This window comes from Mustela erminea, chromosome 19 (assembly GCF_009829155.1).
Source record: "Mustela erminea isolate mMusErm1 chromosome 19, mMusErm1.Pri, whole genome shotgun sequence".
Classification (NCBI taxonomy): Eukaryota; Metazoa; Chordata; class Mammalia; order Carnivora; family Mustelidae; genus Mustela; species Mustela erminea.
Window position 1 is genome coordinate 57,780,351 of NC_045632.1, and position 13,562 is coordinate 57,793,912.

Here is a 13,562-nt window from a genome sequence, read left to right on the forward strand (position 1 = left end):
CGCTCCTGGCACGTCCTGCAGATCAGCTAATCGCTCTCTCTGCGCTGTGTCCCCTGGATGTGTGCAGCTCCGGCAGGATGCCTGGCTCGTGGGAGGGCCCAGTAAGTGTTTGCAGGCTGAAGACCTCCTTGGTTTCCATACTCATTCTCTACCAAGCACCAGGAGAGCTTACTAGTGGCCGGGCATGGTCCTGGGCACTGGGTGAACAAAGAGACATCATGGCCAATGTTCTGGACAGAGAGGTGGAAAGCCGGCGACCCAACAGATGAATGTAGAAGGGTAAAGTGGCCCATGAAGAACCAACGTGCTTTAGGTCAGGTCTGTTACCTAGACGGCGTACAGCTAGAACTACAGGGAAACTTTGTTCTGTATTTGACAAACCCACAGAGAGCACTTACCCTGTGCTCAGTGTGACTGTATGAGCTGTAAATGGGAACAGATTAAGTCCTTCCAATAACCCCGAGGGAGTAGGTACCATCGCCATCACCACCACCACCACCATCATAACATCGCCATTTCACAGATGACGGAAGAGATGGCCAGTAAGTTGTCCCAGGTTAGTGTGGTTGGCAGAGCAATGACCCCTTCCCCTAAAGAACCTGGGGTATGTGACCTTCGTGGCAGAGGGACTTGGCAGATGTGATTACGTTAAGGATGTTGAGGTGAGAAGAAGATTCTGATGACCCAGGTGGGCTCAATGCAACCTCAGGGCTCTCTGGAAGAGCGAGGCGGGATGCTCAGAGTCTGGGAGAGATGTGAGGTCCGAGCAGTGGCAGAGAGACTGGGAGTGGCTGTGCTGCTGGCCACGGAGGCAGAGGAGTGGCCATGGGCCAGGAGAGCAGGCACCATCAGAAGGGGACAGCCATGGGAACAGTCCTTCTCTGGAGCCTCCAGAAGGCACGTGGCCCTGCGGACACCCTGATTATAGCCCAACGAGACCACATCAGACTTGGAGGCCCCAGAACGGTGACAGGGCACGTTTGCGTTGCTTTAACCTTCTGAACGTGTGCTCGGGCGTGACGGTGGCCGTGAGAGCTGGACAGACAGCCCTGAACAAGGGAACGGGAATGATTTTCCATCCTACGTCTGCTTTGTAACCTGGCGCCCTTCTCGGAGCAGGGACTGGCTCACCGAGAGGCACCTGTCACTCAGTGTCCAAACGTTCCAGGGGCCACCGCTGCGATGGGGCACCTGCCGCCGCCCGCTTCTGCTCCCGTGGGGGCGGACTGTGGGATGATGACTTCTGCCCACGCCTGCCTGAGCCAACAGCGGAACCAAGGAAACTGCCTCAGAAGGCTCTGGCCAGGGTCCGCCCACCGCGGCCTCCTGTCTCCCAGAGAGGGGGCAGCCTTTCGCTCCTGACGGCTGACACGGACATGCCCGTGGCTCACTAGCGGGTCGGGTCAGATCTTTTACAGATAAAAAGTCCGGGGGTACAAAACCAGAAAACAAGAAGCTGAGGGCAGAGGGTGGAGAGAAAACGCGGGGCCTCCCAGAGCACCTGGTCTGAGCTGGTGGGTCGGTGGGTGGTCACCCCGGCCGGCCAGGCACCCCCATGCCCCACGTGGGGGCTGGAGGCTGACTCAGCAGTGGCGGGGGCCCCGGGGATCCCGCTGAGCCCCCTAGAGTGGCCGGCGGGCCTCAGTGTGGTAGGAGCCCCCAGCCCAGGAAGAATCTGAAACAGAGGAACTTGTCAGAAACCCAACTTCTCTAAAAATATTAAAAGCCCGTGGCCCCCAGAGGCCTGATTGCGAGGCCCCACGGGCGCTGCCAGCCGGTCCCTGACCGTTGGGACCCAGCGCGGTCCTGGAATTGAGCAATAGGGCTTGCCCTGGGTCTGTACCCACCCTGCCCTGCCCTGCCCCGCTCGGGCTGAGGGCGGGGGCGGCAGCGGCCGGTGCGTGCGTGTGCCTGTGTTCCTGTGTGCACACGTGTGGCCTCGTGTGTCAGGGTGGAGGCCAGTGAGGGGATCCCGCAGTCCTCCAGGCTGGGGGTGTCCCGGGCTGTCTCTGGGGCACCCTCCTCTCCAAGGACGGCCAGAGAGGCCCCGGGTGGGGCCCCAGTGTGGATCGGGGCTGCCGCTGCTGGGGAGGGACGGGCCCTAGTGACAGAGTAACTAATTTATTGAGTCTTACTGCGTGCTGGGCCCTCGTTCTAAGCCCTTCGTGACGTCCGTCTATGTAACCTGCGAGCCTGTGAGCTAAGAGCGACTGTTAGCCCCACTGGATGGAGCAGGAAGTCCAGAGAGGGAAACCGTTGTCCCAAGGCCGCTCAGCACTGGGGCAGAGCGAGCGAGCCTGGATCCGGGGCTGAGGCCCAAAGGCTCCCCTGTCCCGCCTCACAGGGGAGTTACCGCCCGCACCACCCCGGCCAGCGTGGCCTCCTCAGGGTGGCCAGTCCCTCTCTCCCATGCGTGTCCTGCATGTTGGCCCCCTTGGAGCCTCTAAGCCCTTTGCTGACTTAGCACGAGGCCCGGTCCTGGGCCAGAGAGGGTCTTGGCCGCTGGGACTCATGGTCTGGGTGAGCCATGGGGGTGTGTGCGAGGCTCTGCAGCCTTCCCCGAGAGCCTCTCCAGTGGGCTGGAAACATCTGTCCACCCATGTCTGGGGTCCTGTCCCCTCTGTGGGCTCCAGGGCATTCCTGAGGCCTTCCCCTGTGGGAGAGGCTTACACCCGTCTGTGGGACGCCCCGGGATTAGAGGAGACACCTGTCCCTGCTGCCCCCTGGCCTGTATTCCCTCCCAGGGTCCAGCATGCAGCTGCCCAGGAGGACTTTCTGCAGCCCGGCAGAGTCGCCCCTCAGGTCACCATCCCCCCGCGGCCTGGGGAGAGAGAGTGAGTGTCCACCTTCCTGACCGCGGGCCCTGGCTGTCCCAGGCTGCCCGGCAGGGGTTGCAGGATCGGTGCAGGGCTCATGTGGACATGGCCCCTGCCGTACCACGTGGGCATCAGGTGCCCGGCTTCGAGAGGACCGCGGGGTGGCAGTCCTGTCCCTGGGGCCTAGAGCCTCACTGTGGGGCTCAACTTCCAGCACCCTGACTTTCTAGCCACGGGGTCTGTCAATCCTCTGGGTGCCTTGGTTTCCCCGCGAGGGACACGGGGACCGTTCCAGCATCCCCTCCCTCAGGTAATGGTGAGGACGAATGTGGCGCTTGAGTGGTATTCTTGGCGCCGAGCTCCTTGGAAAAGAAGGGCTCCCGTGGGCAGCCGTGGCTGTGGGCTTCTCACAGGAGGGAGAGAAGTGTCCTCAGCTCAGCCTGGACCAGGAGCTGGTGTCCATCAGATGGGGAACCGAGGCTTGCGTGTCCACACCCGAGGGTGGGCGGGCTCTGGGCTCACCCCTCTCCCACTCTCCTGAGTGTCCGGGAAGCCAGTTTGTGCCACCTTGTAGACCAAACGGTGCCGGCCCTGAGCACACACAGAGTTTTGCTCTGCTGCGGTCAGGGAGGTGGTGCGCTGTGAGTGCCGCAGTGCACATGGGACACGTAGAAGCTTCTGGAAGCAGACGGCGCAGAGAGTGTCTCCCGGGGTCACCGCGCCTCTCTGGCAGACGGCTGTACCGCACTCTGCCTCCAGGGTCTTCTTGGTCCGGGGCCCCAGCAAGGATTCAAGGAACCGGCCTGGGACCGTCTCCCACTGGGGACCTGGACGGAGGAAGTGTCGCTCGGGAGTGCGTCTGCGCGTAGCGGCTGCGTGGCTGGAGGCGCGGGGACCGAACCGCACTCCTTCACGTCATGGGGGCTTTCCTTGAGGGTCCCCGGCATACCTGCCCTCGGGGAGCTCGGGGCTGGGCCAGGAGCCCCGGGGTGGGGTCCATCCTCGCCACCAGCAGCTGTGTCCCCACGGCCTCCCCCAGCAGCGGGGCGGTCTGCTGTGGCCGGGCCCAGGTGACAGCGAGAGGCAGCTGTGGGATCCAGGGGCAGTATCTAACCACGCGGGGTCTCCGTTTCCGCCCTCCTCTGGAGGGTCACCAGCAGGGCTCCCACCACCCCCCACCCTGGCGCTTGGACGTGCTCACGTTTCCGTGCTGGAACGGAGGCAGAGTGTCGAAGGATGTCCTTTGAGGTCCCGTCTGCCTGGACGCCATGCTCAGACAAGGACACAGTTTGAGTCCCACTGGCCGTGCACCTGGATTACCCCGCAGTCCCTTTCTTCCTCGGAGAAGAAGCGGCGAGGGGCCGGACGCCCTGGCTTATCGGGCGGTACAAAGCTACGGGGCCTTAATTCCACGAGTAACGGGCCCAAGGCAGGAAGCCTGGAAAGCACAGGGGAACACAGAGTCGGGGAAGAAAAGAAGAAACAAACAAAACACAGCGTGGGGAATTAAAAAAAAAAAAAAAAACCCAAAAAGAAAAAGTGAAAAAGAAAGCTGGCCGAGTGTCCCTAACGGCACACGCATGTTGTCGTGCGCTTTCCCGGGACGGCCGCCTGCTCCCGGTGCGGGACCCTTAACATCTCGGGCCGTGGCTCCTCGAAGCCGCTGGAGCCGCTGGAGCCGCTGGAGGAAAATCTTCCTCTTCTGGAACCTCGTCCCACGTCCCAGATGCCCACTGACCCATGAGGCCGCCCCGTCTGGGCCCTCCAGCAGCCTCCATGTCCGGCATGGCGGTTTCGGGGTGCTCTAGACCCAGAATGCCTGTGCTGGCCCCCCTTCCTCTGCCCCAGTTTTCTGGGGGGCCTCGAGCTGTTTGCTCATCTGTGCGATGGGATCCTGGTAAGCAGATGAACGAGAAGGTGGCCGGACAGGGGGCCATGCTGGGGGGTCACTGCTGTGACTCTAGACACACCCGGGCGCTCACGGACTCAGAATCCGTTGCGTGGTTTATCCTTCAGAAACGCAGAGGGGCCAAAGCCGAGGTGCCGAGTCCGCAGCATCGTGCTCCGGGCTGGGGGGTCTTCCTGTGACATCTGTGTCTGGGGACCCCGCTGGAGGGCTTCATGAATGGGGCTCCGGCCCTGCTGCCCCTGGGGGTCCTGCACGCACACCCTGCACACCGCGGGAGCCCAGGGAGTGCTGGTGGGCCGACGACAGGGCCACGGACAGGAGCGGTCATCGCCAGAGAAGGAGCCGAGGCGGGGACATGCGCTGGTCCCCGAGCCCAGGGCTGTGGTCAAGGCCGGGGAGTCGTGCCGAGGTTCACGTGTGGTGAGGGCATGGCCGACCCTGACCTGCCCGTGCGCTGTCCCGGCACAGACTCTGCTCTCAGGATTTGCTCCACTTTCTATCACTTTTACTTTCCTTCTTACCCTTGCCGTTCAAGGTGCAGAGGCCGGGCCGGGACGTGGAGGCGGGACAAGCTTCAGCAAGATGCTGGAGGCTGCTGGCCGGCAGCCTGGCTCCGGGGTGGGGGGACCCCTGACCGCTCCAGTGCTGTGGTGGGCCCCGAGGATGTCTCCTTGCTTTCTGCCTTCCCTTCCTGATGGCCAAGTGATGGCACAGGGGACGTCCGAGCAGGACCCCTTCCTGCCTGGCACATTCTTGCAAGCCCCCACTTGTGCCCCCTTGCCGATGGCCGACCTCTGGGGCTCAGGCCAGCCCCAGACCAGGTCTGGGGTCACTGGGAAGGCACAGGGACAGGCGCAACAGCCACATGGCCACCGGCGGGGCTCTCCAACTGCCTGAGACCCCCGGGCCCGGAGGATCCCAAAGGAGGCGGCACCCCCTGCTGGCGGGTCACAGCACCGTCCTCCAATTCCCCTTGCCCTGAAATGGGGGGATATTTGCTCACCACCGAGCCCATTCGCTGCCCTTGAGGCCACAGGGTATCTGTGGGCTGGACGTGTCTGCAGATGCGGCCTCCCAAGAAGATGCCAGTAACTTCCAAATTCTGCTCGTGGACATGCGTCCCCAAGGAGTTCCTCCTGGGGGTCCATCGGGCGCCCGGGACGGGGACCTTCAGTGTTCACACATGCAGGGGCGCGGGGCTGTGTGGCCCCAGACTCCGCGTACAGGCAGGGAGGAGTCATCCGACATTACCGCTGTTTTACCGGCTTTTCTTTTAACCGACTGGAACGGGAGTGTCCCGTCGACAGCCCCGCAGTCTGTGCGCCCACCGCGGAGGGCATCGGCGGCGAGCCCCTGCGGCTGCCCCTCGCGGCGCAGATGATTCCTGGAGCATGTGGTCAAGCAGACCAGAGACGACTGACCCGCCAAGTCCCAGCCCCAGGATCACGTCCACGGCCCTGAAGGCGAGGCCAGGCGTACCCTGCAGGGGTAGGTGGTGACCGCGAGGGGGCATGGGGCTCCAGGGACAATAGCGACTGCGTGTGAACTCCGTAGAGACCTGCGTGGGTGACCGGCACACTATGTACCCGTACTGCCCTGCAAGACAGGCTCGGGGACGTGTGCCCCAGAGCGACCAGGGGCATTTTTGGGGACATGGAGCAGCTCAGGGCATGTGTGCGGAGTGCCGGAACAGGGGCCCAGGGCGGGAGGCAAGGACTTTGCTCCTGCCTCCCGGGCAGCCCAGGGGACCTCCAGGGACCCCTGGGGACCTCCGAGCCCCCCTCCGGTCCCTCCCCAAGCTGTCCCCAGCAGTCCTGCTGCTGGGGGCCCAGCCCTGGCTGGCAGGAAAGAAGGAAAGTACCCCCTGGTTTCTCTTTCTTGCCACCGAAGGGCCAGCAGGTGTTTGTTCCTGAAACTCACGGCTGAGCTCATTTTACACCACAAGTGAGACACCGGGGAGAGAAATGAAACGATGCTCCCGGGGCTCTGATGCCAGCAGGATGGGAACCCTGGCCGGACGGGGTGGGCGTGATGCTGGCCGGTGGGGTCTGGGAGCCAGGTGTGGTGGACACGGGGGTTCAGAGTCCCCCCCAGCATCCATTCATGACCTCAGACGGGGCACTAAGAACGGCGGGCTTGTTTTCTGGCTGTCACTTGGCCTTGGTTTCCCCACTTTGAAGGGACGGGGTGGACACAGCGATGCCCAAGCCCACCCCCATGGCGGTGCCCCCGTCTTCACCTCGGCTTGCTCTCACGTTAGGGGCCCCGTCCTGCCTCCAGAGCAGAAAAAGTCCCATCATGTGTGTGTTTTCAGGAAAACCGAAACAAGCCAACACGAAAAGCCCATCGTGACTAGGCAGGGACACCCACGGTGGCCCCCGTCAGCGGGACACCTGTGGTCTCACGAGCTCGTGTGGAGGCGGCCCCGGTGGGAGGACACGGCACGCCGAAAGTCCCTCTTTGGCCGCTCACCCAGAATGCTTCCAGAGCCCCCGGGGCCCCCAGAAGACAGAGAAGCTGAGGAAGTCGTCTGCGCGCGAGGCCGTCAGCCACACTGTCCCCACCGGCAGGCCTCCTCTTTCTCCTGGCGGCACGCGCCCATGGGAACAGCGGAAAGGAAATCAGAGCGGATTTTCTCTGAAACCGTTCCCTGGTCCCTCAGCGGGCTTGTGCTCAGAAGATGCTGGCCATTTCTGAGCTCGTTTTCCCAGAGGAAGGTGGAACTCCGCACCCTTCCTCCGCTGCACCGCCCCGTCCCTAACAGGGACAGGAGTTAAAGCAGGAACAAAACTCGCGTGAGCGAGAGCACATGGGCTGCGCTGAGCGGAGGGAAACACGTCTGGCGCGCCGCTGGTGTGCGGGGACGTCCAGAGTGTGGGCAGGACTGTGCCCCAAGGTAGAGGTCGTGGAGCCTCAGCTGGTCACGAAAGGGGCCACGGCAGGAAGGGAGAGAAATGAAGGCCCCAGAGAGGCTGAGAAGCGGGAGGAAGAGGTTTGCTCAGGAGTCGGGGGACGTCTGAGCTGGGGACCCTGGAGAGGGAGAGGACACTTGCGGGTTATGGAAGCAGGAGGAGACGGCGACCAGGGAGAGGCAGAAAGTAAGAAGCTGAGCACAGAATTCAGCCCTGAGCTTCCTGGCAGCCACAGCAAAAAGGGAGCATGATGAACTCTTGTCTAGAAAGAGCAGCCAGGGCACCCCCGTAGGTAGGTATGGACGCCAAATGCTGGCGGAATGAGGAAGGGCATCCGGAAGGTCAATGGCTTGCAGCAGCCTCAGCGTCACGCGTGGGAAGCCTCACACAAAAGCTGTTTGCGGCCATCGCTGCAGAGCTGGTGGACCGTGGCGGGCCCACGCCTTCCCCAGCCCCAGAGCACCTGCCGACCCTGCTGTGCTCATCAGTCACGCAAGGATTAGACGTTGCCATTAGGTGAAATCACTAAAAAGCTACACACACGACCATGGTTACTCGATAGGTCTGTCCCTTAAAATGCTCTGTCCCCATCCCCCGCACCGAACCTGGGGTGACGGAAGCCGCCGCCGGACCCAGACTCCTCTCACCGGCAGCCCTGGCTTACGCCTGTTTTGCTCTCGTCCCGAGTGGAGCCTCTCACGCTCAGAAACGTCCTGGCACTAGGCTCAACCTCACAGCCAAGCTGAACGTGTGCCACTGAGGCCCCCCGCCCACCGGCCCTCTGTCCTCCTTGGCCGACGCACGCGTGTACGCTTTCCAATGTTGCTTCTACGAGCACCTCCTAGATGTCCCCTGGAGCCACGTCCGAGGGAGGGATGAGGCTCACGGTAGGTTACGGTGCCTCTCCTACCAGCTGAGAACACGTCACCTTCCCTTCTTGCTGGGGCTGCCAGGGAGCTCAGGAATAAGCTTTGTGCTCAGACGCGGGAGCTTTCGTTAGCCTGTCCTTAAAGGCTGGGGTGTGCACCATTTGTCCAACAGCTCTCGGCCTCTGCTGGTTGCTTTGGGGGGTTTACCTGTCACCTGCTCTTTCTCGAGAAGCCGACTTCCAGACCTTCCTGCGGGTGGGCAGGTCAGGGTGCACAGGGAGGTAGCGCTGGGTGGGCCGGGGAGGGGGACTGGGTCACGCCTCCCGGCTTGAGCACACCTGCCCGGGCGCTGGCAGCTGCTGGGAGAAGTTCTAGGACGAGCGGCAGGGAAGGGTGAAGGTGAGGCCGGGCCCCAGGCACTGGGCTAACATTTCCTGCTTATCTCCTTCTGGTTCCCCAAATCCTATGGGATGGGTACCTAATTATCCCCATTTCGCAGAGGAATAAACAAGATGTAGCTTGACAGGGACTGCCTGCCACGCTTCCCACTCAGTGACCAAGCAGGAGAACCAAGCTTTGCCCCTGACGCTGCTGGTATCAGAGGTCACGTTCCTGGGGAGGCACCCAGCGTGGCCCTCTGCACGTGGACACTAGGAACTCGGAGACACACACCTATCTGAGGTCCTGTGGGCAAGACATGGAAATGCCAGGCCCAGGACCAGACTCGGAGAGGCCCAGTCACGTGCTCACAAACACTGGGAAGGCAGGTGGTAGGTCCAGCCCCGTGAGGTCACGGATGGTCCACCCATCCGGAGCTCTCTGGGGCCACATGCCCGACCTTTGGAAAGTGACGTCATGGACGAAAACGCCATCCTGGGCGGTTGCTGTTGGGGCTATACACGGCTCTGGCATCGAAGGTCGAGGTCGGCAGGTGCTTTCCCGTGCTCCTCACTACGCGTGTTGGCGGAGCATCCGCGGACATCGTCCCAGGCCGGGGGCTCTGCGGACCCGGTCAGGCGAGGAAGCGGACGTGGCCAGCGGCGCGTGGGGACAGCAGGACCACGTGATCACACGTGCCACGTGTCCGCCTCGAGGAGGGGTCCTGCGGCTCACATGTGAGAAGACTGGCCCCCTGGCCTCTCCCGCCTCTGGCCTCACACATCTTCCTGGGGCTGACGCTGCACTTACCTGGGGTCCCGGCACACGGCGATCCTCTCTCACGGGGCCTCCCCTGGACGGAGTCCGGCGGCTGTTCTAGACGAAGCAGAAAGTACGTTTAGTCCTTGCGGGGCTCTCATCAGGCAGAGTGGGTCCGGAGCGCCGACTCTGGCTGGAAGAGACTCTGGCACTCCAGGTTCGTTCTGGGTCATTCGTCTGAGAAGGCTAAGGGTGAGCTCCAGTTTGTGCTGGGGGACTTAGCGTTTACCACGTTTTCTACTTGTGACTTCCCGAAACACACACGCTCACACACACACTCAGTCGGACCGGGGTTTTATTCCTTCCCGGATCTCCTAAGTGGAAGCCGTGGACCTCTGGTCTGTTTGTTCACTCAAGAAACATCTTAGGGGACCAGCTACGTGCTGGGCAACAATAGTCTGGGCGAGGGGGCGTGTTTCCACCAAACACAGGAGCCAGCCCTCTTGCCCGGGGGGCTGCCTGCGGACACTAGCATCAGCGGTGTCGGGGTGGTAACCTGTTCGGCTCCTCCCGTCCCCAGTTCTCCTTTGGTGCCTCCTGCCGGCCCAGGAAGGTCTGCCCGCCTGCTTTCCAGTCTCGTGGCCATGCACAGCGCCGGCTCACATCAGTGGCCCCCGCCCTGCCCCGCAGCTATTCTGGTCTCCCAGACTCCCCGCCTCGCTGGCACGGCCCCCTCCTCGCTCTGCCTCCCTCCCCAGGCTGCTCCAGCATGAGAGGTTCCCGCCTTTCACTGCCGCGTGAGCTCTTGCTTCCGGCCCTTTCTCCCCCGGCCGGGGTCTCCTTTCGGACCCGGCCACTTCCCGGGCTCTGTCTCACGCTGCCCGTGACCTACGAGGCACGGCTCCGAGCGCGGCAGGGGAAGCTTTGATTCCCTTGAGATCCTGCTGTTAGCACGAGCTGACTAGGCCTGCTCTGTGTTCTTCATGAATCGACCCCTCTGTCACGGGGAAGTGGCCATCTAGCGCTGGGGCTGGTGTTGCCATAAAATCCCCTTTGTCCGGTATTTACGTGGCCGCCCCTGCTTCGCTCGTTTGCCGCACCCCTGCCTTTGCACTTGGCACTCTGGCGATGGGTCTCCCGCAGGCATCCGGTGGACGGGGCTGCTTGCGGACATCCTGGGGCTTTGTTCTGAGGGTCAGGGAAGCTTCCCGGAAACCAGACGGTCGCTACTGTCCCAAAGCACTCTTACTGGACCCGCTGTCGGTTCTGCAGGGCCCTCACGTCCACCAGATGTCCACTTAGACTCCTGAGAAGTCTGGGACCGGACCGCCAGAGTCAAACCCAGCAAGGGGGGAGCCTTACGCCAGGCACCGGGTAGGACGGACCGCTTGGCGGGTCCCCGTCCTGTGGACCAGGGAGGGAGGGGTCTCTTGCTGTGACCCTGCTGTGGGGAAGAGACACGGTTTGCTCGCAAGTAAGCTTCCCGCCCCCCGCCGCTCCGGTCTGTGTGTATTTAACGTGTAATCCGTGTGTCTCAGCTTCTTGGTCTGCAGGATGGGGGAAGGCGGCGGCCTGCCTCCCAGAGCTGTTGTGGGAACGCAGGGAGTGCTCGTGTGTGAGACCCTTCCATGACGTCCGGCACAGGGTACGTGCTCAAGGAAGCGGTCCTTGTTAACTGTAGAAACTACTGTTTCCTCACCTTCCAGCAGCTCGAGGAGGCAGGAATTCCCCACTTCACGACAGCGGGCAGGGGAGACACTGTATCCCTCGGTGGCGGTCAAGGACAGGGGCTTTGGCAAAGGGCTCACCTCTTTCCTGCACACCCCGTTCACGGTCGTGCCGCGGGGCGCCCCACGGGAGCTGGGCCCGCAGGCCAGTGGCCGACCAGCCGGCCGGGACCGCGGTGCGACCTTCCCGGGATCCCGGTTGCGTCTCCAGCAGCAGGAGCGACCGGAATGGGAGGGTCGCGACCTCACACCGCGTGGGGGAGTCTCCGACCGTCCAGCTCCGCCTTCACTGCACACACGGCCACGGCATCCTCACTGAGATTCGCACAGATCCGTACACTCACACACGTCAGATTCGTACAAATCTGGCGTCTTCACCGCAGCTGGTGGTCATCACGTGCTGAACAGACCGCGCTCCTGAGGATGCTGACTCCACAGGAGGGGAAAGTGGGGCACAGGGGGGTTCGGTAACCCGGTCAAGGTCCGCTGGGGAGACGCGTTAGAGCCCAGATTGGGACCCTGGCGGTCTGGTTGTGGAGCCCCTGCTGTGAGCCGGCCCCCGGCCTGGCACCTAGAGCCCCACTTCATATGGGGATGCTGGGGCCCAGACAGGGAAGTCCCCGACCGAGGCCACAGAGTGGGGTTGCATGGGAGCCGACGCTGCGGCCGTGGCAGCGTCTGGCCCTGTCTCGGGGCGATCTGTGGGACTCGGCCTGGGTTTGGGGCCGTCTTCTCACCGGTCGGGGACTCTTTGAGGACAGCGGTCAGGCGTTCTCATCTTAGAAGCTGAGCATCGGTGTGGAGTCTGGCACACGGGGGCTTCCCTGGGGCAGCCTTGAGGGCCTTGGGCTGGGATCCCGACCTCCCCCTTTCCTGGGGCAACGTCAGCTCCCCGAGCACCAGCAGGCTTGTCTGTGAAATGGGCACATCCTGCATGTCCTTCAGGACGTGGTCTCACGCTGGTGAACACGTGGCTCAGAGCTAAGGGCCACGAGGAAGAGTGTTAACAGGGACGATCAGATCACAGCGCAGCGAGACTCCGGCCTCCCTGAGCTCCGGGGGGGGGTCTGCGTCCGCGCCCCTGAGCCGTGGCCCGCCCTCCCCTTCCTCACGGCCCACGCTCCCTTCAAGGAGCACCAGGTTCGGCCCTGCCCCGGCAGGGAGCTGCCTCCATTTCATCACGAAAGATTACGCGAAATAAAACAAAACAGACCCTGAGGTCTCCTGACCATTTCCCCTTTCAGAGGTGGAGAACAGCACATCAAAACCAGAAGATGAACCAGAAGGTTGCTGGCGGGTTCTAGAAAACTCCGACCGCAAGGATGAGGAAGAATGTGCTGAGTTATATAAGAAGCTGGTTTGAATGTGCTTCTGGTGCCGGGTGCGTGCTCCCTGAGGTGAGTCACCGCCAACCTCCTTCTCCCTGGGGCACGTGGGGCTGCTCCCCTCATGCTCTGGGGCCCCAGGTTAGCCCAGGCTCTTCCGACGACCCCGAAGCTCAGCGTGCGTTCTCGGGACGTGCTTCTGGAGTTTCCGAGGGGAGGACAAAACTTCCAAGGGCTTCCCTGAGAAAGTGCTGGAGCCTTGGCTCCTGCCCACACGGGGGTGGGCTGCCGAGGTGCCGGAAAGAGGAGCCCGTGCCCGACGGGAGCCAGCCAGGTTGTCCGGACTGTGTGGTGCCTGTCAGGCCCTCCAAGATGCAGACCCCAGGCAGGCCGCGTCAAGCCAGAGACGGACGCGGGCTCGTGCCCCCAGGCGAGCTGCTACACAGACGGAATCAGGTTTTCCTTCCACGTAGGGGCCGCCTCTGGGGGAAGCGAGGTCCCTCTTCCCGAATGCTTCATCTCTGCCTGGAATGTGTCATCGTCCCAGGCCCCCGGGGTGCTCCAGGCTGGTGGTCGCGGCGCGTCTTGCCTCCTCTGAGCAGATGGAAGCCGGCCCGCGAATCTGAGGCCTGGGCTAGTCCCTCCTCTGTAGAGTGGGACCGCCTGTCCCACCACGTGAGTGGGTGTGAAGTAGCCCACCGGTCCTGTGCCGTGTGTGAGTCCGGAGATACGCGGCTGATTTCAAATACTTCATAGAGAAAACGAATGTAATATACCTTACTAACGTTTCTTTCAGTATCGATTACTTGTTAAAGGATAACATTTTGGATCTGTTGGGTGAAAGATAATCTATTATTAAAATGAATT

The 13,562-nt window shown here is 62.5% G+C and overlaps 1 protein-coding gene and 1 long non-coding RNA gene across 4 annotated transcripts in view; one reads left to right on the forward strand and one right to left on the reverse strand.

Moving 5' to 3' along the window:
* LOC116578735 overlaps nucleotides 1-13,562 on the reverse strand; it is a 414,337-nt gene that overhangs the window by 38,363 nt on the left and 362,412 nt on the right. The gene's annotated exons all lie outside the window — the stretch shown is intronic.
* LOC116578736 lies at nucleotides 11,201-13,560 on the forward strand. Its single transcript, XR_004281032.1, has 2 exons — nucleotides 11,201-11,288; nucleotides 12,615-13,560. It is a non-coding gene; the product is annotated as an uncharacterized LOC116578736 (long non-coding RNA).